This window comes from Heloderma suspectum, chromosome 2 (assembly GCF_057233095.1).
Source record: "Heloderma suspectum isolate Gila_16-S chromosome 2, 16-S_ref, whole genome shotgun sequence".
NCBI classification, from domain to species: domain Eukaryota; kingdom Metazoa; phylum Chordata; class Lepidosauria; order Squamata; family Helodermatidae; genus Heloderma; species Heloderma suspectum.
The window spans coordinates 201,850,358-201,875,856 of record NC_139459.1 but is presented as its reverse complement, the minus strand read 5'-3'; the positions used below and the strand labels follow the sequence as shown (position 1 = coordinate 201,875,856).

At 43.5% G+C, this 25,499-nt stretch overlaps 1 protein-coding gene across 3 annotated transcripts in view; it reads right to left on the bottom strand.

Moving 5' to 3' along the window:
- The window catches only part of DGKA (diacylglycerol kinase alpha), a 59,992-nt gene extending 54,393 nt beyond the window's left edge, over positions 1-5,599 (bottom strand). The window contains exon 1 of one of the 3 annotated variants that reach the window (XM_084837358.1): positions 5,424-5,599. The gene's annotated coding sequence lies outside the window, so the exon portion shown is untranslated. The remainder of the gene's footprint in view (positions 1-5,423) is intronic. The other 2 variants (XM_084837360.1, XM_084837359.1) reach the window with 2 other exon arrangements.
- Between the last annotated feature and the right edge of the window lie 19,900 nt (positions 5,600-25,499).

Genomic DNA, 25,499 nt, shown 5'->3' with positions numbered 1-25,499 from the left:
TGGGGGAGGGGTGTGATTTACTGATTTCTGATTTAATGATCTCATTTTTTTCTGTTCAGTTTTTATAGTGAAATACGTATAAATAGCTATTTTAAAAAGAAAATAAATAATAAAACAAAATCAGTCATTAAAGTCTTCCACTGTCCTGGGGGAAAAGAAACTGACACTGGAACAATAAAGAGTTTATTTGTCACATATCCACTCACCCAAGCCATCAGGAAGCAATAAAAAGAGGCTAAACCTGCAAACAGGAAGCACTGAGATCTTCAGAGGAGGGCTTTCTCCATGTTTGGAGAAAATGCAGTATATATTTACGAAAGAGAGGGCTTTCTCTGTGGTAGCACCCCGATTTTGGAATACCCTCCCAACAGAAATGGGATTGACACCAGCACTATATTCTTTTCGGCAACAAATTAGAATATTGCCCAGGCATTCTGTTTGTCCAGGAATGTGGAGGAAAAACTAGAAATCTAAAAATGCAATCTGCATTGATTTCCAATATTTTTTATTATTTTGCTTTTTGTTTCTTTTTTCTTCACTGTTCATAGCTCGGGAAACTTTTTTAGATATAGAGCAGTTTATACATTCTGTAAATAAATACATTTTAGTTCAACTTGTTATTTGCTGATTTTATGGTTTTCATGCTCCTGTTAAACAATTTTATGTACACTGCCCTGGGATTGCCTTTGGCAACGAATGAGGTATACAGACAATTTAAAAATAAATAACATGTAATTAAAAACAAAGGAGCTCTCAAAAGCCTCAAGAGCACCTTGCCTGTCCACACTAGACAGGTTGGTGCTGCAACTGCATTTTAGCCCCACCCCACCCCAATTGCTACAAATCAGGTTTTGGGGGGGAAAACACAAGAGAACAACACAGAAAACGCTAGGATGCAAAGAGCTGACCATGACATCATCTGAATGCTCCAGAGAAAAGGACTAGTGTGGAAGCAACTAATGTATTCACACCTTTCTTTAGATTCTTTCTTAATTCCGATTTCCTTAATTAGCTGAAGCAAACTGATCCCCCAGCCTTTTCCATTTGTAGAAAGAAGATAGTTTCCCTAAACCTTGGAAATGGTTTGAGGAATCGCAAATGTAACAAGCTTAATACTACGGAGTGAAGAGCCAACTTGTAAGGCTGCAATCCTATGCACATTTACCTGGAAGGAAGTCCCACTGAACTCAGTAGGTCTTACTTCTCAGTGGACATGCTTAAGATTGCCTGATTAACCACCCACTATTAGTTCAATTTCTGCCAATCTAGCAGTTCGAAAGCAAGAAATTGCAAGTAGATAAATAGGTGCTGCCTCGGCAGGAAAGGTAACAGCGTTCCGTGCACCTCGGTGTTCCACATGACCACGGAAGCGTCTTCGGACAGCGCTGGCTCCTCGGCTTAGAAACGGGGATGAGCACCGCACCCTAGAGTCGGACACGACTGGCTGGGGACACCTTTACCTTTTTATTAGTTCAATAAAATATATTGCCTTACTCACTTTGAGTGCTCCATATTCTCAGAGCAACACAGCAGTAACATTCTATACCAAACTAGATATTATTCTTGGCATAACCCTGATGTGTTAATAGCTGGAAAATCAAGTACTTGGCTAGCACAAGAGAGGAATTTTTAAGCAGCACAAACAGTGAAACAAGAGGATAAATGTCACTTTGAGTCATCACTTGCCCATCTCCCTCGCACTCCACCCACCCACAGCCCCCCCCCTCCTCTATATATATATAATGTAAAATCCTTGGGGAAATTAAACTTTTTTTCTGAAATGAATCCTGAGTCTAAAAAGTGCAGTTCTCCAAAACTGTTTTCCCTAGAAAGCCACGTCTGTACAAAAAATCATAAGGCTCAGCATTAACATTTACAAAGTAACTTCTACACTGAGGTGCTACTTCTATTTTTGTTTTTGCTTTTTTACTAGATCTGCTCAACCAAACATCCAAGACATGTCTCTGCAAGATCAGAATATATACTTAAAACTCATTACATTATTTACACATGTGCAACATCATCACAGTTAGTGTGTGCTGACTGGTTTCATAGCCTTTATGGCTCACTGTAATCGGGCTTTCAAGACTTCTCAGCTATCAGGAAACACTTGGAAAGTTTCTCCAAAATCACAAAACTCCAAGCTGTAAAATAATGAAGCCTGACCAGAAATCACTAGTCTTCTTTTAAAGCTGTTGGGATGAAAACTGGTGAGGAATGTGGCCCAAAAGCAGGATTTTTACATGCCTTTTTTCTTTTCAATAGCCTCAGGACAGTGATTATAACACCGCTAATTTGGTAGGCCTCAAATTCAATTTGATCACTGGGGCAGAACAGTGTTAACTCAGAGTCTCAGGAGACCTCCTTTGATACAGAAGGGTTCAAGTACTGTTGAACTGGTTTACACACAAAAAAGGGCCAGATTTGTCCAAGGTGTTTGCAGCACTGAGTGGATATTAAATTTTTATTTATCGTTTTTAGGCACTTTCCAGTGTCCAGACCACTTTACAATTTTATTCTCACTTGTGCTACAAACATAGGAAGCCGCCTTATACTGAGTCAGACTATTGGCCTAGCTAGTCCAGTGTTGTTGACATGATACTCCAGGAATTCAGGCTAGAGTGTCCTAAACCTATCTGGAGGTGCCAGGAATTAAACCAAGGGCCTTCAGCACACATAGTTTATGCTAAGAGAAAGTTGGATTGCCCTAGGCCACTTGTGAGACTCATGGCAGAATAGGTATTTATTTATTTATTTCCATACCGCCCAATAGCCAAAGCTCTCTGGGCAGTTCACAAAAATTAAAAATGAAGAGTTCACAAAAAAACAATATAAAATATATAAAACATTAAAACCACAGTATAACAATACAACCAGAATAAAACCAGAATAAAACTTAGCAGGGATTTAAAATACAGATTTAAAACAGCAAAGCTAAAAGTCTAGAAAGTTAAAATGCTAATATGCCTGGGAAAATAAAAAGGTGTTCACCTGGCACTGGAAAGAATACAGTGTAGGTGCCCGATTGAAATGGATCTAGATAATCCGTTTCATTCAACAGTGCCTGGAGCTGTCCTCCAACCACCCGCTCAAGCACCTTGCCTAGGAAGGGGATGTTGGCCACTGGACTATAATTGTTAACATCCTCGGGGTCCAGGTTAGGCTTTTTCATGAGTGGTCTGATTACTGCTTCTTTTAAAGCGGACGGCCCCACTCCCTTTCTCAAGGAGGAATTTACAACCTCCTGGACCCAGCTGGACATCCCCTCCTTGTTTGATTACATAAGCCATGAAGGGCAAGGGTCAAGCACACAAGTGGTTGATCGGACTTGGCCAAGCACCCTGTCCGCATCCTCAGGCCTCAATAACTGAAACTCATCCAATTAAACTGGACCAGATGGTGCTCTGAACGCCTCTACCAATGGAACTGTATTAATCGTGGTGTCCAATTCATGACGAATCTGAGCAACTTTATCTTCAAAGTGTTGTGCAAATCTTAACCTTGGTCTCTTCCATGCCTCCCAACATGAAAGCTCAACTGAACTTTGATAACTGTCCCACAAATGCTTATGACTACACTTTATCTGCAGGCCTAAGTCTACAGTTTATTAGCCTGTTTGGTTGCTTTGCTACACTGGGTGCTTCCAGACCGAGGGCTCCTAGCTCTAACTGTCAAAACTGGATTTTATGGAACTCCCATAAATTCAGTGAATGAGGCAAGATGGTTGCACAAGAAAAGCCTTCTCTGGAAGCACCCGTTGTCAACATGTCTTGCCCTCAAATTCAGTTGCCTAATAATCCCCATCTTCCAACTATAAGAGGCTATTCTGTCCATAGACTGAGTCCCACTAAATCATAGACAGAAGAACGAAACCGGGCTGTCAGTGTCCCTTCAGAGCAATCCATTCATTGTGGAATTGCCTTCCACAGACTGCTTTAATATACAACAGATTCTGGGATGTTTATACATGGTGCCTTTTTCAACAGAGATCTCAAAGTCAGGAGGGATAATTAGGATTATCAACGCTTCACCCACTAGGCAAAGATGTATGCAGCAGTCCAAACCGAGGAACTAAGCTCAGGGGAATAACAGGGCATACATGAGGGTCCATGAGAGTCAGTATTTCTGACATCTCCGTTTAAGCCTTAATCTTAAAGGGATCTCTGGATAGAAGCGACCTAGGAATGATCCTACTATGCCCGAAATCTTGTAGTGTTGTTGACTTTGCAATAAATCCTACTGCCAGAAAAAGAAGGCTCTTTGCATCCTTCAGCCATATAGTAGGCAGCAGTACCTGAAGGAAGGGGCTTCACCAGAAGACTGGCTCAAGATATTCATCAAGTGCTCGATACAAACGTGCCAATTCTTTTTCAGGGGAGCTGCCAAAACATCTAGACGGCATCTCGCCGTTAATAGGGGGCAACTGTCTCCTGCATTGCAGAGATAAAGCTACGTGGAAAGAGCGGAGGCACATGCAGGCTTACAACAGGGGATCATTTTACATGCTCATGCCACTAAAGTGAGGCATGCAATACCATGTTATCCATGGCAAATCAGAAGAATCAACGCCCTCTTATTCACAGGAAATGAGGCCAGGCAAGCCTTCCCCAGGGTCACATAAAGCCAGAGAGCCTTCAACGAAGGAGGTAACTGATAGCGACAGCACAACATTCAAGTTTAAAGTGGCACTAAACACACTCTCCCCAGCACGCCGGACTTAAAATGGGCTTCCTTCCTCTTAGATTGCTGGGGGGTGGGAGGTTTAAACACAAAAGAAACTTTGCAGCTTGCATTGTTTCTTGGTGCAACAACGTGCCACATTTCTGCAAGGCAGAGAGGTGAATCACCAGAAACACTGAAGTTTCACTATCCATTTTTTTCTCCCCCACCCCTGAAAGAACACAAAGTTCTCCTTTTCTCCCCCCCGTCCTTGCTGCTAAAAAAAGAAAGAAGCCCGTCAGCCTCCTCCCCAGGACGCGCCTTGGAGTTATACATATTTTAAAGAAACCTATTTTTGCCCCTTCCCAGATTGCATCTCTCTCTCTAGCAAAACAAACACACACACACACACAACACACACACACACACAATCGGACTGAAAGGGGGAGCGGAGCGCCAATTCGGATCCCACACCATTTGGACATACTTCCATCTCCTCCGCCCCAACTGCTTTGATCACAGACAGTGAAGCAACCGTGGTTCTGTGACATGAAATCTGCTCCAATCCATCCACTGCCAAGGAAGCTGACAGTTCCCAGTCACGTTGGCCCTAAAACTGACTACACATCGCAGCTCCCCAACTTCTGCTTCCCCCACCCCTAGTCCTCAAATCCTGCCGGATTCCTTCACCCTGCGCGTACGCACACATCTCTGGCAACAAAGCCTCGCTAGAAGGAAGAAGAAAGCAGGGAGGGGTTCTGTACCTTGCTTTGCAGCCCGTCTCTCTCAGCACACTGGAAGTTAGAAACAGAAGATAGAGGGCTGTCTGAAGCTTAGCCAAACTCAATCACACCCTCTTCTGAGCCAGCCCTACTCCTGACATCAGCAAAAGGCAGCTCTCTTTCGACTTCTTCTTTCTTTCATTGTATACATTAAACATGCACACCGTCAGGGGGGCAGAGACAGCTTGCGAAAAGACATTAGCTGCTTCCTTAGAAGAGAACTGGCCATCCAACGAGGGGCGGAGGGGGTGGGACTTGAGCTGAAATTAGCACTGCAAACCCCTCAAGGGCAGGCTGTGCAGAATTGCTGCTCCCCTTCGTCTTTCCTGTAATCCCCCCCCCATATCCACGCTAACATATTTTAACCGTTTATTTCTATTTTGTTTTCACAGAGAATGCAAGAACAAGAAGAAGCAGGAGGCGGGCATGGGTGCGGAGAAAACAAGTTACATATACAATTCCTGGAGAAGCCTTTTTTTTTTTTTTTAGAAGGCATCCATCACAGTTCCTTTAGGTTAGAGGTTTTCAGACTTGTATCTTCAGGGAACCTTTCCCACAAACCCTTGTTTGGCATATGTTCTAAGTCTAGATGGGACACATGGGCCTCACAGTCCATCCACACGAACTGAGAGTGTGCCTTAGAGCATACCTCACATTTCCATGAAGCTGCAGATTGTAGAGGGGAAATCAGTAGTGGGGGGCAATATGCCTTCTAGGGAACCTTGTCCACCATTACAATCTGCTCATTGAGAGAGGCCTTGCATAGATCTATATATCTAAGGCCGATATAATAATAAGCATCCAAAGAACCCCAGGGCTCCCCAGAACAGTTTGAAAACTCCCTACCTTAGGTATATAGATCTGTACAGCCTACGAAACCTCAGCAGCACTCATATAGGCACCTTTATAATTAAACTGCTCTACGGCCATTCCAAGCAAGGTAAAAAAGGTAAAGGCAAAGGTGTCCCCAACCAGTCGTGTCCGACTCTAGGGTGCGGTGCTCATCCCCGTTTCTAAGCCGAAGAGCCAGCGCTGTCCGAAGACGCATCCGTGGTCATGTGGCCGGCATGACTGAACACCGAGGTGCACGGAACGCTGTTACCTTTCCCGCCGAGGCAGTACCTATTTATCTACTTGCAGTTTCTTGCTTTCGAACTGCTACGTTGGCAGAAGCTGGGACTGAAGATGGGAGCTCACTCCGTCACGCAGCACTCGGGTCTCGAACTGCTGACCTGCTGACCTTCCAGTCTGCAGTTCAGCGTCTTAACCATTAATTATGATCATAACAAACTCAGGTTCTAGATTATGATGACTATGTTGTGGGGAAGGGAAACAGAATGGAGTGTCCTGAAAGAAGGTGTGGCTGGCTAGCCGGAACACTAAACAGGAGCACACCACACATTTTGTTGCAGGCCCCACTTGTATATTACCAATATCTAACATGCCACAATTATTCTATGTTTTTGTGAGTTAGACGACAGCCTTTCTTGTTTAGAATAACACAATTTAAACAGCACATCATAAAAACCTTCCTTCCCACTATTTTCTTGTTCAAACTCCTTCCTTCCAGTGTACTGAAATTTCTCAGGCTCTTAAAATTGATTCAGGGAACACATTTGGGACTTTGTTTCAAACAGGGTATTTGTTGTTGTTTAAATCCACCCACTTTCAATTAATCCACAGTGATGGATTAATGATGGTTGGTTATGAGCTACTCTGCTACAAAACAAGACTGCCAGCATATCCAGCAGTCCTTTAAAAAATGTGCATCACTCTTATGCCCATGGCTGCTCCACTTACAGTATGATTCCCTTGTGAGTCTAGGTTGCAGCTATTAGAGGCTTTTTATTTTTTAAAGCATGCTTGCAGCAAAGTAGTTAAACTTGTGGTTTATTACAACTACAGACTGTAACTTTACACATAACATTTTCTTCCATACGTTTACATCTTGATGGTTGCAAAAAAAAAATCACTGATTTTCTCTAGATTTGCACATGCAGATCTCAGTCTTGCATAATAATCAATGGCACACTTCATGTGTATGTCACTGTGGGTTTGTGGGCCTTGTGCATTATGCACATAGATTGGCTGTCCAAAAAGCTTGGCTCCTTTTTCTTCCAAGAGTTTTAGCCATTTGTATTTTGGGTACAACATAGGAACTGATGGGGATTCTTTGGAAGCCTAGAATTGGGTGCTTGTGAAAATCTGGCCCACAAACAGCTAAACAAATGCATTCCACATGCCCCTGCTCACTCCTTGGCTTAGGCAACAGTTACACCCATCACTATTATTTGTTTATTTCCTCAACGGGGTTTTCCTTCTTGGCAGAAATGGAAGCCCAGAGTCAGGGCAGGGCTGCTTGATTACCAGCATCTGCCTGCTGTTATAGAGGTAGAAAAACATATGCACAAGGGCAGGTGAGCAACAGGTTGGTGAAGATGACCCTAAACTGCACGTCTGTCTTTACTGTTTCTGCACTGATGTATGTATCTCTGTTAGAGTTCCCATTAGGTAGTGGTAAAATGACAAAGAAGAATTTGTTGCATCTTGGCTGCTGCATTTTGTTTGTTTATAGCCCATTGTTAATGCTGCATGCAAACTTTTACATTTACAATTTATTTAAATATAAATGAGTATATTCAAATGAGAAGTGCCTAGAGGTGAGAGTTCTATGAGTGGCAACATTACAATATATGCCAATATTGTATTTATGCAGGTGCATATGAAAAAGATTAGCAGTGCCATATTTCCCAAGTGTGTGTGTGTTGTGTATATGGCTATCTAGGATTTCATATGAATTCTATGTGCATTCTTAGGTTTCTCTTTTACATGTGCTCAGCTTGCCTCTCTATTTAATCTGTTAATAAAACTGTGTGTTTTGCACGGGGGTATCAGCATCTACAACTGCTCTTCTGTGTAGGAATGTGTGGGTGGTGATGCATGCACTGATGACTCAGTGCACTTGTGTGTCTTTGTATAAATGAGGTGCACATGAATCAATCCATTCATGTAGGTGGGTGTGGTTCATGTGCACGCCAAGCTGTAACTGAGAATGTACGTTCTCATTGATTGATTTATGTGCTATTTGCAGAATATTTAACCCACTTACCTCATCCCATTAGGATGAGAGAAGGTTTCAACAATAACATGTTCCATGCAGGGCTGACATCCAGGGTAAGCATGGTCAGGCACCTGCCGAGGGCCCGCACCACAGTAGGGGCCCACTGACAAGAACCTCCTGGAGTTGCTCTTCCTCTTCACCATTGCAACCTGTTTGTTCACCTGCCTCTTGCTCTGTCTTGCTCTGGCACAGACAATGGTGGTGGCGAGGAGGAGGAGGAGTAGATGCCACTGTCTACTTGCTCACTGGCTCTCTGCCTCTCAAGCAAGTGATAGTGATGATGAGAAGGAGGATAAGGAGCAATAGCAGCTGGTGAGAATGGCAGTGAGAAGATAGACTCATTGAGGGAGGAGCCCATTGAAGGTGCCTTGCAAAGGGCCCTCAAAAACCTGGAGCTGGCACTGGTGGCTTGTACCATCAATGGGAGAAGAGCACTATGCATCTACAAAGGAGAGGGCCTTCTGTGGGGTGGCACCCAATAGAGATATATTTCGTGCCAACTCTGTATTTTTTTTGTGCCAAATTAAAATGCTCCTGTTCACCCAGCAATTTTGAGGAGAATTTTTAAATGTCAAAATTGTAAATTTTATTCAATCTAAGTTGATTTTAGATTGATTGGTTGTGTTTGTTTGCTGGTTTTATGGTTTCTATGACTCTAATCTTACTCTTATATTATACTGTTTTTATCATTTTATGTACACTGCCCATGAATCACTTTTGGTGGTGGTGATGGAGCAGTATAGAAAATAAATAAAAATAAAACTTGTCCCCCCATACGTGCAACCTACAGCTACAAAAGAAAGAAAATACACATGCAAACAAACCAACTCACCACATTATCTTTCATTATATAAAATGCAAACTTTCTATTGTTTCCAAAATTTACCGAAACTCAAACTACGGCAAACTATACCAGTCAAGTAGAAGGACAGATTCAGAGATGAAGCTAGCATCCCCCTCCCCCACCCTATTTTTCCCTCTCATTTTCACCTTGCCTTTTTCACAATAAAATGGCAACTCTAGGCAGCCTACAAAAAGGAATAAAATCACAAATGCATAAAAAATATCCCCCCTCCCCAAGCAGTGATGATAATACCTTAACACCGGGGTGGGTAACTTGTGGCCCATCAGATTACATTGGACTGCAACTCCCATCATCCCTCACCATGGGGTATGCTGGCCAGGGCTGATGGGAGTTGTAGTTTAACAACATCTGGAGCATTACAAGTTGCCCATCCTGCCTTAACGCAACATCGCTAACACATTTTTTGAAATTAATCAAATCCCAAATGTTAGTCTACACAGAAATGAAGTACCGTGCTTTCTACAGCAAGAAGAAGTAAGGTCTAATGGACCTCACTGGGGAGAGCACTCCTGCTACACACACCAGAGCATAGAATTTCTCTGGCAAATATTTGGAGAAGAGCCTTCCCCATGGTTCTTTTTGACAGAAAAGGGTCCCTAGAGGAGAAGCAGCTCCCTCAGGCTTGCTGGACCCATATCACAGGAGTAATTGAAAACCCCTCTTTCCACAACTGTGCCATTTATGGACGAGAGCATAGTCTAAAGTTGCCCAATTTACTGTGCAATCCTATACATATCTACGTAACAGGACCTCCACTGCCACTAGGCAACATGAGGTGGCTGCCTCGGGTGTCAGATCCTGGGGGGCAGAGTGGCAAAGTGTCGGAGGACGGAGCTGTATGTGTACCACATAGCCTGCCCTGCAGCCCCTAAGCTGCTCTGCTGCCCTCGAGTGTGGTAGAGGCGGCCAGTGGTGAAGTAAGATTCAATTGCCGGTCTGGACAGCTTCCGTACATGAAGTGGTTGTGGGAGTGGTGCCATTTTGTCCTTTGTCTTGGGCTGGCCCTGCTACTCAAAAATAAATGCCACTGATCTGAATAGTACTTCCTCTCAGGTAAGCATGTATAGGATTGCAGCCTTACTTCCATTCCAAGTCTGAGCTGGGGCAGAACTGTCTGGGAATGCTGTGCTCATAATTCTGAGCATCCTAGGATACATATGTAACAAGAAAATATGTGTATTTCCCAGAATGTGTTATTAGGTAACTGCCCTGGACTGGCCAGTTCTAGCAAGCATAATAACTTAACCATTGTTTGGCTGGGTTAGATCAAGATCAATCTAGTCCAGCATTCTTTTTTGAACAGTGGCCAGCTAGTTGCATCTGGGAGCGTAAAGCAGAGCTTGAAGGTGAGGTCCTCCCTCTGTGGTTTGTCTCAAGCATGTTGTATACAGAGTTAAACTACGAACATGTATGAAGCTGCCTTATACTAGATCAGATAATTGGTCCATCTAATCCAATATTGTCTGACCTGTAACAGCTCTCCAGAGTTTTCCCATCACCTGTTACCTGGACCTTTTAACTACAGATGCCAGGGGTAGAAACTGGGACTTTCTGCATGAAAACCATGTGGTCTACTGCTGAGCGTCCATTTTGTGGCCTGGGAAAGTACTGAAAGACCACCCTAAAGTCTCTTTATTGTTGTTTATGGAAATTACTACTAATAAATCTGTTCATGGCCAGCAACGTAAATATCTTTTTAAAGGGTTTGACAAATTCACAGAGGGCAAGTGTGCCACTAACCATAATAACTAAATGGGATCCCCATGTCCAGGAGCAGTATGGAGGTACGCTCAGTGGTAGAGCACATGGTTTCCATGCAGAAGGTCCCAGTTTCTATCCCCGGCATCTCCAGTCCCTCCATACAGCACCTGGACATGGGGATCCCATTTAATTATTATGGTTAGTGGCCACTGACACACTTGCCCTCTGTGAATTTGTCAAAAGGGCAAAAGGAAGTGAGTGCTAGAGGGCAAAAGGAAGTGGGTGCAAATTTTGCAACACTCAGGCTGGTATACTATATACACTTATCTGGGAGAAAGGCCCATGAAAAACAATGGACTTACTTTCTGAGTAGACATGTATAGGCTTGCATTCTCAGCCACTAGCCTCCATCAGGAACGTGTTCTTATAGTGCTGAAAACCTAGGCACACTTACCTAGGAGGGAGTCCTACTGGATGCAGTGGGGCTTGCTCCTGAGTAAATGCACATAACATTGGGCTAGAGGGGTCTTTTTAGATTTAATCTTAGAATCTCAGCCAGGTGATGCATTGCTTAAACACATAGTGGAGGGCCTAGGACTCCAGGTAATACTTATATTTCCAGGCAATGTGACAGTCCTATCCCTCCTCCCACCTTCTGATTCTCCAACACAGAGGAGGACAAAAGCATGCCCTGCAGAGTATGCAGGACACAGAATAAATAGATTATAAAGAAAAGGTGGACAGCCACATAGGTACTTTTTTTTGCAGCCTATTCCATAGCATTTTTTCTTGTCATGATCATTTTCTTGCCATGGTAAGTATTTGATTATTATAACTATGAGCCATTGTGAGGCAGGGGCCTCAGGTAGGATGACATGTTTAACCAAATAAACAAGTCTCAGGTCCAGTTTCAAACACAAGATTATGAGTAAATCATGGTTAATATATAATACCTGTTAAGTCAAAATGGCCAAAGCAACATTTAAGGATGGGGGTAGGGGGGTGGGCAAGGGAATTCAAGCAGAGCGAGGAGGCACAATTTTGCCGTTGTTCCCAGTCCCCAAAGACATCAGCACTGGCCCCTCTCTAGGGTTTATAGACAAAGCTGGCGCTTCCTATGCTCCTGCCACAGATGTGTAGAGGTTGTTTGATATTTAGCTCTTCTCACCTTGTCTGTATAATCCACTGAACTGACTGGCTTGTAGTTAAAGATCTTTTTGAGCCCTACTTATGTAATCCTAGCAGTCTCAAGAAGCTGCAGATTGCTTCCATAAGGCTGGTGACAAGTCATCTTATAATGGAAAGTGTTCAGCTTGAATATTTTATATGGAAGCCACACTTGTCATTTCCTCCCATCCTGGAAGGGATTCCTCTAATGCAGCTGATTTGAATTCTCTCTATCTGGGGGCGCAGGATCTGTAACTATTAAACCCAGAGCAGGGGATGCCTGGATGAGAAAGGGGACCCCCTCCCTCTCCCTATGTCACAAGTGCTGCATCTGGAATTTCCCTTTTCGAGGTTGCAGATGTTTTTTCTGCCAGTAAAATGTGCGTGGGCGGGAGGTGTTTGGTGCTGCAGTTTAGACAGTCACATACGCACACACTCCCAGCCCACTCGACAGTCACATTTCTAGATCAAATTACTATCATTAGCTAATTAGTTCTTCCAACCCCACATGTCAGTGGCAAGAAAATGTCACTCTGTTAGTCTCCCTTCCTAAAGAAAGCCCCACCCATTACCACTGGAGCAAACATAATAAAGAAATAGATGGCTCAACTGCTATGAAAACACCAGGTGCAGTGAACAGAAGGGTGAGTTAGGGTGTGGATGAGACACAAGAACCTGTTAAGCTGTGCAGCTTCATGGGCGGCCTCAGGCCAAGTCACAATCTCCCAGTCTAACTTACCTCATAGGGTTATTGTGTAGATGAAGTGAGACCACTTAGTATCCAGGGTCCTCGGAAGGAAGGAAGGAAGGAAGGAAGGAAGGAAGGAAGGAAGCTCCAAATGCAGGGATGAGAGGTTTTGCAATCGGGGCAACAGAGAGAAGATTGAGACAGAGATGCTTCCTGCATCTGTCCTTCTGTTTAACAGTATTTTCAGGTCAAAAATGGTTCAAAGATTTCTTTGCTGGTGGTTTCTAAGCCCTGCAAAGCTTCATTTAACATGCTATAATTACAGTCAATTTTGCTGGAAGGAGAAGGGTTGTGGACAAAGAGGCACATGCTGCAATCTTTGGTGGGAATGACCCATAGCGCAGAGGTTCTGGAGTCTAGTTGTCGACTGCTGTCAAGAATAGTGGCATTCAGACAAACCACCTCATGCGTTGAAAGAATGTGTGAAGGGTTGTGAGGGCTAGCCCCAATTCTTTGCCACCACACATACTGGCCACACATTTGCTGAATATGAGAGGAGACCCTGCATGCATACTGATGGATGAGTATAAACCTCCTCCATACAAGGTGGGGAGAGATCGTGATTGGTTCAGGGTCCTACCTTACATGAAGCTCTACACATGTTCATCAGTATGTGTGTAGGGCCCTTTCTCATGCTCACCAAATTCACACATCGGCAGCAAGGGGTGATGTGGTCGGCGTGACCCTACTCTTCCCATCAATGTGTGAGGTATGTTTCGCTGAACATTCCTAATATCATCACTCCGTATCATACGAAACCACTAAGGATTGTGTTACTTCATCACTTTGATAAACATGATCCCAGTGTCCTATGGGACCTTCTTAAATATATATATTGCTACTCAGCTATGTATAGCACAGAACTGGAAGCCTGCCCAAATTTCCAAGCAGCACTAGCTTGACAAAATATGGGAGATAATGACTATGTACAAACTTCCCCATTAAGTATAGCAGATACGGAATCCCACTCCCCATACCTACATTCCTACAAAATACAGATGTATGTACAATCTTTCAGCACAACATAGCACCTGTCCAAACTCCTCAACATACATTGACCCCCTTTCTGCACTCTCCTAAACCCATTTTTAATGTGACATGTGTCTCCCAAAAATGCACCCTGAACACCTGTGAAAATGCGTCACCAGAAAAATGTATGCATCTCTGATCTTCTCTCCCAGACAGACACAGGTATGGTCATATGATAGAGACCCATATGGCACCTTAAAAGTTAGCAAATCTTTTGTGGCTTGAGCTTTAATTATAGCTGGCAACCTATGGACAAAGTATGCCTGTAGATTGAGAACATTCATGGACCATACATTTGTTAGTTTTGATACCACAGAAGCCTAGCAATTTTTCTGCAACAGTCTGACAGAGCTACTCTACTGGCATTTGTGGACATGATCTTGTTGTTATTATTGTAAAGTGATGGCCAAGAGGGCTTTCCAACAATTCTGTTTTGTGGGGAGGGGGGATTCCAACAATTTTTTATAGGTGCAGACCCAGAAAACTATTTATGCTTTCATAACTTCAAAGGCTCATAAACAAACAGTATTTTGTTTGTATGTGTGATTCTTTTAAACTACTGACCCCCATGTTAAGCCCTTGAGATGAGGCAGACAAGAAATTCACATTTCTGAATAAACAAACATAAGCCGCTCTACGAAAGGCTGCCCTTGAAGCCTGTTCAGAGGATGCAGCTGGTGCGGAAAGCACAGCTCAGCTCTAGCATAGGTTGGGGCTCCCTTGGAGCACAGTGTAACTGTGCTCTATGGTATACATTGGTTTCCCCCAGTCTTCTGAGCACCACGCAAAATGCTAGTTTTAACCTGTAAAGTTCTGAACCACAAAATAGTTTTACCTTAGAGCAGCCTCTAAGGTAGTTATTAGGTCAAGCCATTGGTCATACTGGCTGGAGGTGAAGTGACTTGTAGTTCAACACATCTGGAGGGAACCAGTCAGGGAAGGCTGCCTTAGGGCGCAACCCTACAGGGATATGTGGCCACCTCTGAACTCGGAGGCGACCGCCTATCCAATGCAGGGCAGGAGAAGCACGGAGGGGATTGTCTCCTCCACGCTTCTCCTGCCCTGCATTCACGGCCAGACAGCCAATTTTGGCTGTCTATCCACAGGAAGTTGGAGCGGGGGCGGCAGCGGCCAGACAACACATAGGATGCGTCACACTGGCATTTCCACCCTCCCCACCCCAGCCTGCCCCCAGGAACACTGCTTTTGCGCTGCTCCGCAGTGCTCTTACGAGCATGGAGCATGGGGCTGTTCTGTGCTGCCTACGAGGCAGCGGGCAGCGGGGCAGTTGTCTGGGAACTGACCTTGGAGTGCGGGCTCTGAGGTCAGTTCCTGGAAATCAACGTATCCTATGGCCATCTAGCCGCTGACTAACGGCCATAGGATTGCACCCTTAGAGACTATTACTCTATGCCCATCACCACTCTGTTCACAATCATGCTATATTAAGGCTGCTGTATTAAGGTTGCAATCCTATATCTACTTACCTAGCAGTAAGCACCACTGAACTTAGTAGGACTTTTCAGCAGACATGTATAGGATTGCACTGTGATTCTCTTTGGAAAAATCCTGGTCAATTTATCCCCTTAAAGAAATATAACAATGTCATTTAGGAATTTGAACATTTTACTAGTCCTGGAAAATCCGAGATCGATTCCTAAAAAAACTGAGGGTGGCATCTAGGAATATGAAGTATCTTTCGTTCCGTACTCATCACATTAAAACAGTAAGAACATGTACTGAAGCATGCTCAGTGTCTGATCTGCCTACGATACAATTAATTACACCTACTTGCTCAGCAGAGCATTCTGGAAGCAATGAGTAGGTATTTGATCAAGTAATCTGCATAGTCATTTTAATTAACTACTTCTTTTAAATGCGTAGATCTTTTAGTCTGTATATCTGATTTGAAACACATTACCCATTCTTAGCCTTCCTTAAGCTAATAAAGCCATTCAATACTAACAGATACAGGGCTTCTCCACACACAGGCTTTTTATCTTGTGATTTTATCAGGGCTTCTGCTTCCGGATTCTTTGCAGGGTTAAGCTTGGCCCTGTACACGAGCTCCCCCACCACCACCTTTATCTGCGAGTTCTACATGTTTCATTATATAGTCACTAGATGGTGCTGTTGTTATAGCACCACTTCTTCTTTACACGGACAAATTCAAACCAATTCAAACTGTTTCTTTTTATTAGCTCATTATTTCCATTTCAAATTAAGCCACGGAAGTGGTCCGAAACCACGGGAGTGGTGCTGGAGGTTGACAATATCATGTAAAGGACCCTCAAACTTCTGTGAGTAACCAATCTCAATTGCAGGGTAAATGCCCCATGTGGAGAAGTCCACATTCTAGAAGCACATATACATTCCTGGCTGCCACTGCAAATCCCTCCTCTCCCAGTTGAAGTGTACTGGATATATAGGGAAAGGGGGAAGTCCCACTCCATCACAAGTGGCTTGGCTTACTCTTTGCTCGTGTGATTTTGAAATATACTTTGTGTCACAAGCTTTGGCAATTTCATGTAAAACTCAACCATTTCCAGACTTCCCTAGCAGCTAGGGGCACATGCATACCAAATTTCAGCTTTCAGTCTGTTGAGAAAGTTCCGTAACCACTTTGATGACCTCAACAATCAATTCGGGAAGCCAATATGTAGTGAACAATTGTATACTTTTTTTTATACCATACTCCAACTTTCAGTTAAAAATTTACAAGGCAGTTTACTACAATATTAAAACTACAATAAAACTAACATTACAAAAAAATAAGAAACCCCAAATAAAACAGCAGCCCAAGTAGTAAAAACAATAATGGGAAACAATAAAACCAATCATAATAAAACAACATTATTGTACTTTAAAAACCCTGGTCAGTCAAAAGAGTTTAAACCTGATGCTTGAAGCTAATCAAAGCAGGTGGCAGGTGGGCAACCCTCAAAAGAAATTCAGGGTGCCATTACAGAAAAGTTATTATCCATTGTCACCACCCACCTAATTTGTGATAACGAGGGTCCCGTCCTGACCTGAGTTCACAGGGCAAGGAGGTTGGAGGAGGCAGTAGTTTCAGCTGTAGGTATCCAAAAGGACAGCAACCTGACCCAAAATGGGAGCTCATTGGGTTAGAGATGGTTCAGAAGTGGGGACAGATGCCACCATAGGCAGTCAAAACAACAACAGCGAGGTAGCAAGTAGGGTTGAACTAGCTTCAAGTTGACAACTTGCTCCAATGAAGTCTAGAGCCTAACAAAACCCTCCTCGATTGCAGGCTGGGCCCCCCCGCCCCGCCCATGGATGGAGATGTTTAAAGGGAAAAACCTCATGCCTAGAGCCTTGCACTCCATCACTGCTCAATTATGTTTAGCCAGACACACTTACCTTTACCAGGTTTGGGGAGGGGGGGAATCTTTGGGAGCAAGAGTTGTAGCTTTGGGACTCTGGGTGAATAGGTCCTGGAGTGGTGCCTGGATCCATGCCTGGCACCTCCATAGCTCATGCCATGAGACCCCAGGACTCTCAGAACTGTAGATTATGGAGGCCACTATAGACTATTGGCAGTGGGAGTTCAAAATAAGCTTTGGACAACCAAAACCCCAAATGTGTTTATTTTATTTTTAAATGACTAGGCCCTTAAACATTCTTGGGGTTGGCTGGAAAACATAAAGATTTGGTGCTCTTTTAATTGGTTTCTGAACTTTTGGAGGCATCATGTTTCATCATTTTCATGGGAAGCGGAAACCTATATAATTAAAAAAAGATTGTCATTGTCACAGTGTAATGAGCCCATGCCCCTCCAGACACAGTCTAAGGGCACATCTCACAACCATGTGTACCCAGGATGTAAGGGCATGATAAAATAGCATTACAGCAGAGCAGTGTGTATCCTGTGTCCTCCAATCTCTTCACACCCAGGTTAGTTTGCACAACCTATCTGCGCATTATGACTGTCTGATAGGAAGCCCTTTACCACCTGGTTTGCCTACAGATGTTTGCTACCCTGGTAAAAACCAGGGCTGTCCTCCCACTTCAGTCCCTAAGCATCTTGGGACAAGTAGAGCTGCAGAAACTCAAGCCTATTGCCAGAAATAGTATATGCACAAAAGAGATGAAATGTGCTGCTGCTATCTCCCTTAGGGATCTAGATCTGTCTATAGATGTACCAAAGATGAAGGGCTGATTTGCAGTTACTTAACATGGTGCAGATAGTCAAACAAAATGCTGTATTTGCTCTGTGACTGCAAGATCTCTATATATGTAACTGAGAAGACCAAGAAGTCACTGATATGAGCAAAAATGGGACTGCAGAAAAACAGTTTGGTATTTATTTGTTTGTTTCATTTCATTTCTATACTGCCCAATAGCCAAAGCTCTCTCATAATCATAGTCTTTGGATATGCAACATGATCTCCTCTCAAGGCTTTTGGGTCATTTGGCCATTGAAGATGCTTGCTAAATGGCCTTTGGTGGCTATTGATCCTAGGCTACTGCTTGAGTGAGGGCTGAAACAATTGGTTTGGGCCACTTGAATATAGCCAACAACAAAAAAGGAGAGCGAAGTTTTGCAGTTGATGACCGATATTTTTTTCAGCTTGCTAGCAAGAATAAGCCAGGAGGGAGGGCTCATAAGGAGAGCCCTGCTAGGTCAGACTGAAGGTCCATCTAGTCCAGCATCCTGCTTCCCACACTGGCCACTGGAACCCAAAAGCAGGGCATGAAGGCAATAACCCTCTCCCACTGTTGCTTCCCAGCAACTGGTATTCAGTGCCTGAGATATACTGCTTTTGAACCCGGAGGTTTAATTTAGCTAAAATGGCTAATATCCCTTGGTTCCAAGGGCATGCTGCTTGCTTTGGGGGAAATGATGCTGCTCTAAAGAACAGCATGCTATCTGAATGAGTGCATGCCTCTATTCAGCTGGCATATCTGTAAAAGAACACATATTGCAAAAGCCAAAGTCTCCCTTGCTCTCTCCTCACAAGAGAACTGACGCTATAAAAGACTGCCCCTAAAAGCTTACTGCTCACTGAAACAGCATTGATCCGCTTTGTCCATTGATCTACTTTTATTGATTCTATTCTGGCTGTCATACTATGGCGTAGCTACACTCAGCTTTTCTCAGTTCTTTAGGTGAAACATTTTATATGATTCCCCAAGAAAACATTTTCTTCGTGGCCCATAAGAAGTCCCTTCAGTTTATGGTCCCAATTTTAATATTCAGTGAGAGCCTGGTTTCATTCTGCACATTTCACTGCGGTGAGCTGCACTGAGAAGAGACAATCATTTTGTGTAATGATCTGTAACAGATTTAAGGCTCCCAAATACCATGGTAACTGGGTGTGGGGGCAGATCAGAAAATTGCTAATATTATTTATTATGCTAAAAGAAAGAAAGTTGTAACGTATAAACACTTCAGATGAATCAATGCAACCCTGATGATAAGGTTGTCATTGCAAAAGCTCATTAATACTGAGATGGCTGGCAGTTGTCAGACTTCTGTGGAGGAGCTGCTTTGGCAAGAGGAAAGATCAGATACACAGCCAAAAGAAAATGTTCAGTACCTACGTGGACTAGGTACACAAAGACCATGCTGATGGACCAAAAAGGAGTGGTAAGAGGAAGACAACTGGAATATTTCTAATTTGTAGTAGTAAGTGGAAGTGAAGGTGCTACTACTTTGCATAGCCTATTTTTGTGAGCTTTCAGTCTAATTTCTAAAGAGAGGAAAAACATACATAGGACTGGAAACACATTTCAGAGATGAAGTATCCTTCCAGCATCAAATATTTAGGTTCACAACTGAATAAATGTTTCAGATTCTTAAACATCAGCCTCAAAATTCAAGTGCACCTTGGAACCTCAGATTTCCCTGCACTGATCAGTTACGAAGTCAGGATACTCAAGGATGTGTGAAGTCTAGGGCAAAACACGAGCGTGATTCCCTGTAGTGCCCAACTGCCTGCAGCCAGCTGCCAATGTCTCACACTTCCTATGGGGGGTGGCAGGCGGGAGGAAGGAAGGAGGAATAGCATGGGTGTGGTTCTGCACTGACCAGTTATCTTTAGAACGCAGGGCGTATATTAAGCACATAGCAAACCACAATGATGCAGGTTCAGTTGCACTAGGATCTAGGAGCAGAGAGCAGTGCTGTATGTACATATAAAGAAGTGATTGCAGAAAAAAAAGTTTTTTCAGATATTATCTTGGGCACCACACAGAAACGATCGGAAAAATATCTGAAATAAATGTCAGCCAAAGATTTGGAGACCAGATAGTGATGCTGGAGCTCTCTGCTGAGAGGAAGTTTAAGAATGGGGATTGGAAAATAGGCCAATAACTTGAGGGATATGATGGTAATCTCAAACAGAGGTTTGGAAACTTCTTGGACTGTCTTTTGAGAATCCAGATAAAGAGGGCTTTCTTGAAAGAGTAGAAACAAAAGCCCCAGATCTCAGTTGATCATTGACATGCATACATTTATTGTCCTTTCCCTTCTCCCCTCACCCATTTCCTCTGCATTGCCATGTTCCCTGCCATCAGTATGCTATTTTTGCTCAGTAGATTGGCTAGTATATTTCATCTTCCCTCTCACTGAGGCTTGGCTCACTCATTTTAGTCAACTGGAGCTGTGTGTTGGTTAGGTACCTTACCATGGCACACTATGTCTGAGCTTTATGGTCTGGGGATCTGTGGAGGGCTGGCATATGTAAGATCTTGCTTTTTGGTGGAGGGCAGTGCTTGATAGACTCTTGCTATTTCCCAACCCTTAGGGTTCAATAACCTGGATCACAAGACACGACAGGTTATCATGGGTTAAATAACCCACGATGAGCCATGGCGCATGCCAGGCTCATGCAGCCACCATACTGAATATGCAATTCCCAGCTAGGGTGATCGGGGGTTGTGCTGTGTCTTGGGGACCCAGCCACTACAGTTATTTGAGGGTTAAACAATGCTCGCATAACCCTACTACGTTGGTTAAATAACCCATGATGGCCCAGCCATGTCATGTGAACCGGCCCAATGTAGGGCAGACAAACGGAGTGTACATAATATTTATTCAGTTATTTGGATTTTTAGCACGCTCAACGTTTCAGGATGCATAACAAAAGGTTAATAACCTTAGCCAGTGGGATTAATTGTAGTCAAGACCGCTGAATTGTGGAATCAGACAAAATGTTGCAAAATAACTGGCCTGTACATATTTGCATAATGTATTCAGATGGCAGACCTTGGAGGAGGAAAGAGACGCAGAATATACCCACTGCTCAAATTATAAGCCAGTCACTGAGTACATGTAAATAGCACTATATGCTGGTTAGGTAAGGAGACAAGCAGAGCTGGCTATTCTTCTGTGAAAGTATTTTAACATGGTGACTTCATACACTGTATTTTTTCCACACTGAAAGCACTCCTGCATAAGAAAAAACATGCAACATGCATGTAGATATCAATGAATGAATTCTGTTGTATGTACACGAAGTGGGAAAGTCACAGCCAATCATGGCCGCCCAGTACACAAAGCAAAATGGACTCATGTGAGAATGAGCTCACATGTGAAGATCTGCATGCAGCTTGCATGGTCTTTCCTGGATGTACACGTTTTCCATGTTTGAAAAATGTGATTATGAATGGCATTAAGTAACCCATTTACCAGGAAATCGAGAGGGGACAAAAAGAACTATCATCTTTTGAAAATGTCCACTGTTCTGTATAATAACCTAGCAGCCGAAACAGGCTTGCTGTACAACTGTACAAGAAACATTTGATTCTCTGTGTGAGCTGATTGGCCCATTCAATTTCAGGCCTCTTGAAAGCAGGTGGCAACACACAGAGGAAGTCAGAGATGTAGCTCAGAACAGGCTGGTACCAAAGAAGAAAGCATATTCTTTGCAAAGGATGAGTCACAGCTCTCCTACACAGACACAGCTCCAGCCTGTAGTTCTTCTCTCGAGAGCCACATCACCCATGTCTGAATAAGAACAGGAGAGGCAGAAGCCACCAAACAACAGAGAAAGAAATGTGTTTGAATACACAGCTGTGCAAATTATGAGCTGTGTAAGATCAGGAGGCAGTGCACATAATTTGTAGATCCACAAATACAAAGGTCGAGGTCAATCAAGCAACACCATTACCAGGAAGAAAGGTCAGGTGTGTTGTTTTTCATTTTCTGCCAAGGTTGGCCAAATTTTGGGTGGCTGCATAGGGCAGCATTTTTGCTGAAGCAGCAAGTGGAAGGGACTCTTTGTTTTGGAATCTCAGCAAATACCCCTCTTCTCTGCCTGGCATGCAAGAACTTCAGAGCAGTGAGATGTGTTTGACTTGATTAGTACACCACACCCTCCAACATTTCAAAAATCTGGAGGATGTTAACAACTGTTGTTGTTGTTGTTCAGTCGTTAAGTCGTGTCCGACTCTTCGTGACCCCATGGACCATAGCACGCCAGGACTTCCTGTCCTCCGCTCTCTCCCGGAGTGTGCTCAAATTCATATTCATTGCATCGGTGATGCTATCTAGCCATCTCATCCTCTGCCGTCCCTTCTCCTTTTGCTTTCAATCTTTCCCAGCATCAGGGTCTTTTCCAGAGAGTTTTCTCTTCGCATTAGGTGGCCAAAATATTTGAGCTTCAGTTTCAGTATCTGTCCTTCCAATGAGCAGTCAGGGTAGATTTCCTTTAGGATGGACTGATTTGACCTCCTTGCAGTCCAGGGGACTCGTAAGAGTCTTCTCCAGCACCACAGTTCGAAGGCATCAATTCTTCGGCGCTCAGCCTTCCTTATAGTCCAGCTCTCACAGCCATACGTTGCTACTGTGAAAACCATAGCTTTGATTAAACTAATCTTTGTTGGCAAGGTGATGTCTCTGCTTCTTACTATGCTGTCTAGGTGTGCCATAGCTTTCCTCCCAAGGAGCAAGCGTCTTTTAATTTCATGGCTACAGTCACCATCTGCGGTGATCTTGGAGTCCAAGAAAATAAAATCTGTCACTGCTTCCATTTCTTCCCCTTCTGTATGCCAGAAAGTGTTGGGGCCAGATAGCATGACCTTAGTTTTTTTAATGCTGAGTTTCAAACCAGCTTTTGCACTCTCCACTTTCACCCTCAACAAGAGGCTCTTTAGATCCTCTTCGCTTTCTGCCATTAGGGTGGTATCGTTTGCGTATCTGAGGTTGTTGATAATTCTCCCGGCAATCTTAATTTCGACCTGTGAGTCATCCAACCCGGCGTTTCTCATGATGTACTCTGCATATAAATTAAATAAGCAGGGCGACAATATACAGCCTTGTCGTTCTCCTTTCCCAATTTTGAACCAATCGGTTGTTCCATGTCCGGTTCTTACTGTTGCTTCTTGTCCCTTGTACAGGTTTCTCAGGAGACAGGTAAGGTGGTCTGGTACTCCCATCTCTTTAAGAATTTGCCACAGTTTGTTGTGATCCACACAATCAATGGCTTTAGCGTAGTCAATGAAGCAGAAATAGACGTTTTTCTAAAATTCTCTTGCTTTCTCCATGATCCAGCGAATGTTGCCAATTTGATCTCTAGTTCCTCTGCCTCTTCGAAACCCAGCTTGTACTTCCAGTAGTTTTTGGTTCACATGCTGCTGAAGCCTAGCTTGTAGGAATTTGAGCATCACCTTGCTGGCATGTGAAATGAGCGCAATTGTGCGGTAGTTTGAACACTCTTTGGCATTGCCCTTCTTTGGAATTGGAATGTAAACTGACCTTTTCGAGTCTTGTGGCCACTGTTGAGTGTTCCAAATTTGTTGGCATATTGAGTGCAGCACTTTAACAGCATCATCTTTTAGGATTTTAAATAGCTCAGCTGGAATACTGTCATCTCCGCTAGCTTTGTTGTTACTAATGCTTCCTAAGGCCCACTTGACTTCACTCTCTAGGATGTCCGGCTCAAGTTCAGTGACCGCATATCATGGCTATCAGGGACATTAAGATCTTTTCTGTATAGTTCTTCTGTGTATTCTTTCCACCTCTTCTTAATCTCATCTGCTTCTGTTAGGTCCCTGCCTTCTTTGTCCTTTATCATGCTCGTCTTTGCACAAAACGTTCCCTTGAGATCTCTGATTTTCTTGAAAAGATCTCTAGTCTTTCCCATTCTACTGTTTTCCTCGATTTCTTTGCATTGTTCATTTAAGAAGGCCTTCTTGTCTCTCCTTGCTATTCTCTGGAACTCTGCATTCAGTTGGGTATATCTTCCCCTTTCTCCCTTGCTTTTCGCTTCCCTTCTTTCCTCAGCTACTTGTAAAGCCTCATCAGACGGCCACTTTGCTTTCTTGCATTTCTTTTTCTTTGGGATGGATTGAGTTGCTGCCTCCTGAACAATGTTACGGACCTCTGTCCATAGTTCCTCAGGCACTCTGTCTATCACATCTAATCCCTTAAATCTGTTCCTCACCTCCACTGTATATTCATAAGGGATAAGATTTAGGTCATACCTGAATGGTTTAGTGGTTTTCCCTACGTTCTTCAATTTAAGCCAAAATTTTGCAAGAAGCAGCTCATGATCTGAGCCACAGTCCGCTCCAGGTCTTGTTTTTACTGACTGTATGGAGCTTCTCCATCTTTGGCTGCAAAGTACATAGTCAATCTGATTTCGATATTGACCATCTGGTGATGTCCATGTGTAGAGTCGTCTCTTGTGCTGTTGGAAAAGAGTGTTTGCTATGATCAGCATGTTCTCTTGGCAAAACTCTATTAGCCTTTGTCCTGCTTCATTTTGTACACCAAGGCCATGCTTGCCTGTTATCCCGGTGATTTCTTGACTTCCTACTTTAGCATTCCAATCCCCTATGATGAAGAGGACATCTTTTTTTGGTGTTAGTTCTAGAAGGTGTTGTAGATCTTCATAGAACCGATCAACCTCAGCTTCTTCGGCCTCAGTGGTTGGGGCATAGACTTGAATTACTGTGATGTTGAATGGTTTGCCTTGGATTCGTACTGAGATCATTCTGTCGTTTTTGAGATTGTACCCCAGTACTGCTTTTCCCACCCTTTTATTGACTATGAGTGCCCACAGTAGTAGATATGATGGTCACCTGAATTAAATTTGCCCATGCTTGTCCATTTTAGTTCGCTGATTCCCAACATGTCGATGTTCAGTCTTGCCATCTCATGTTTGACCACCTCCAGCTTACCTTGATTCATTGATCTGACATTCCAGGTTCCTAAACAATATTGTTCTTTACAGCATCAGATTTTCTTTTCACCACCAGACACATCCACAGCTGAGTGTCCTTTTGGCTTTGGCCCAGCCGCTTCACTCTTTCTGGCACTACTTGGAAATTCCCTCTGCTCTTCCCCAATAGTATATTGGACACCTTCCGACCTGAGGGGCATCTTCCGGTGTCATATCTTTTAGCCTTGTGATACATTCCATCAGGCTTTCTTGGCAAGAATACTGGAGTAGGTTGCCA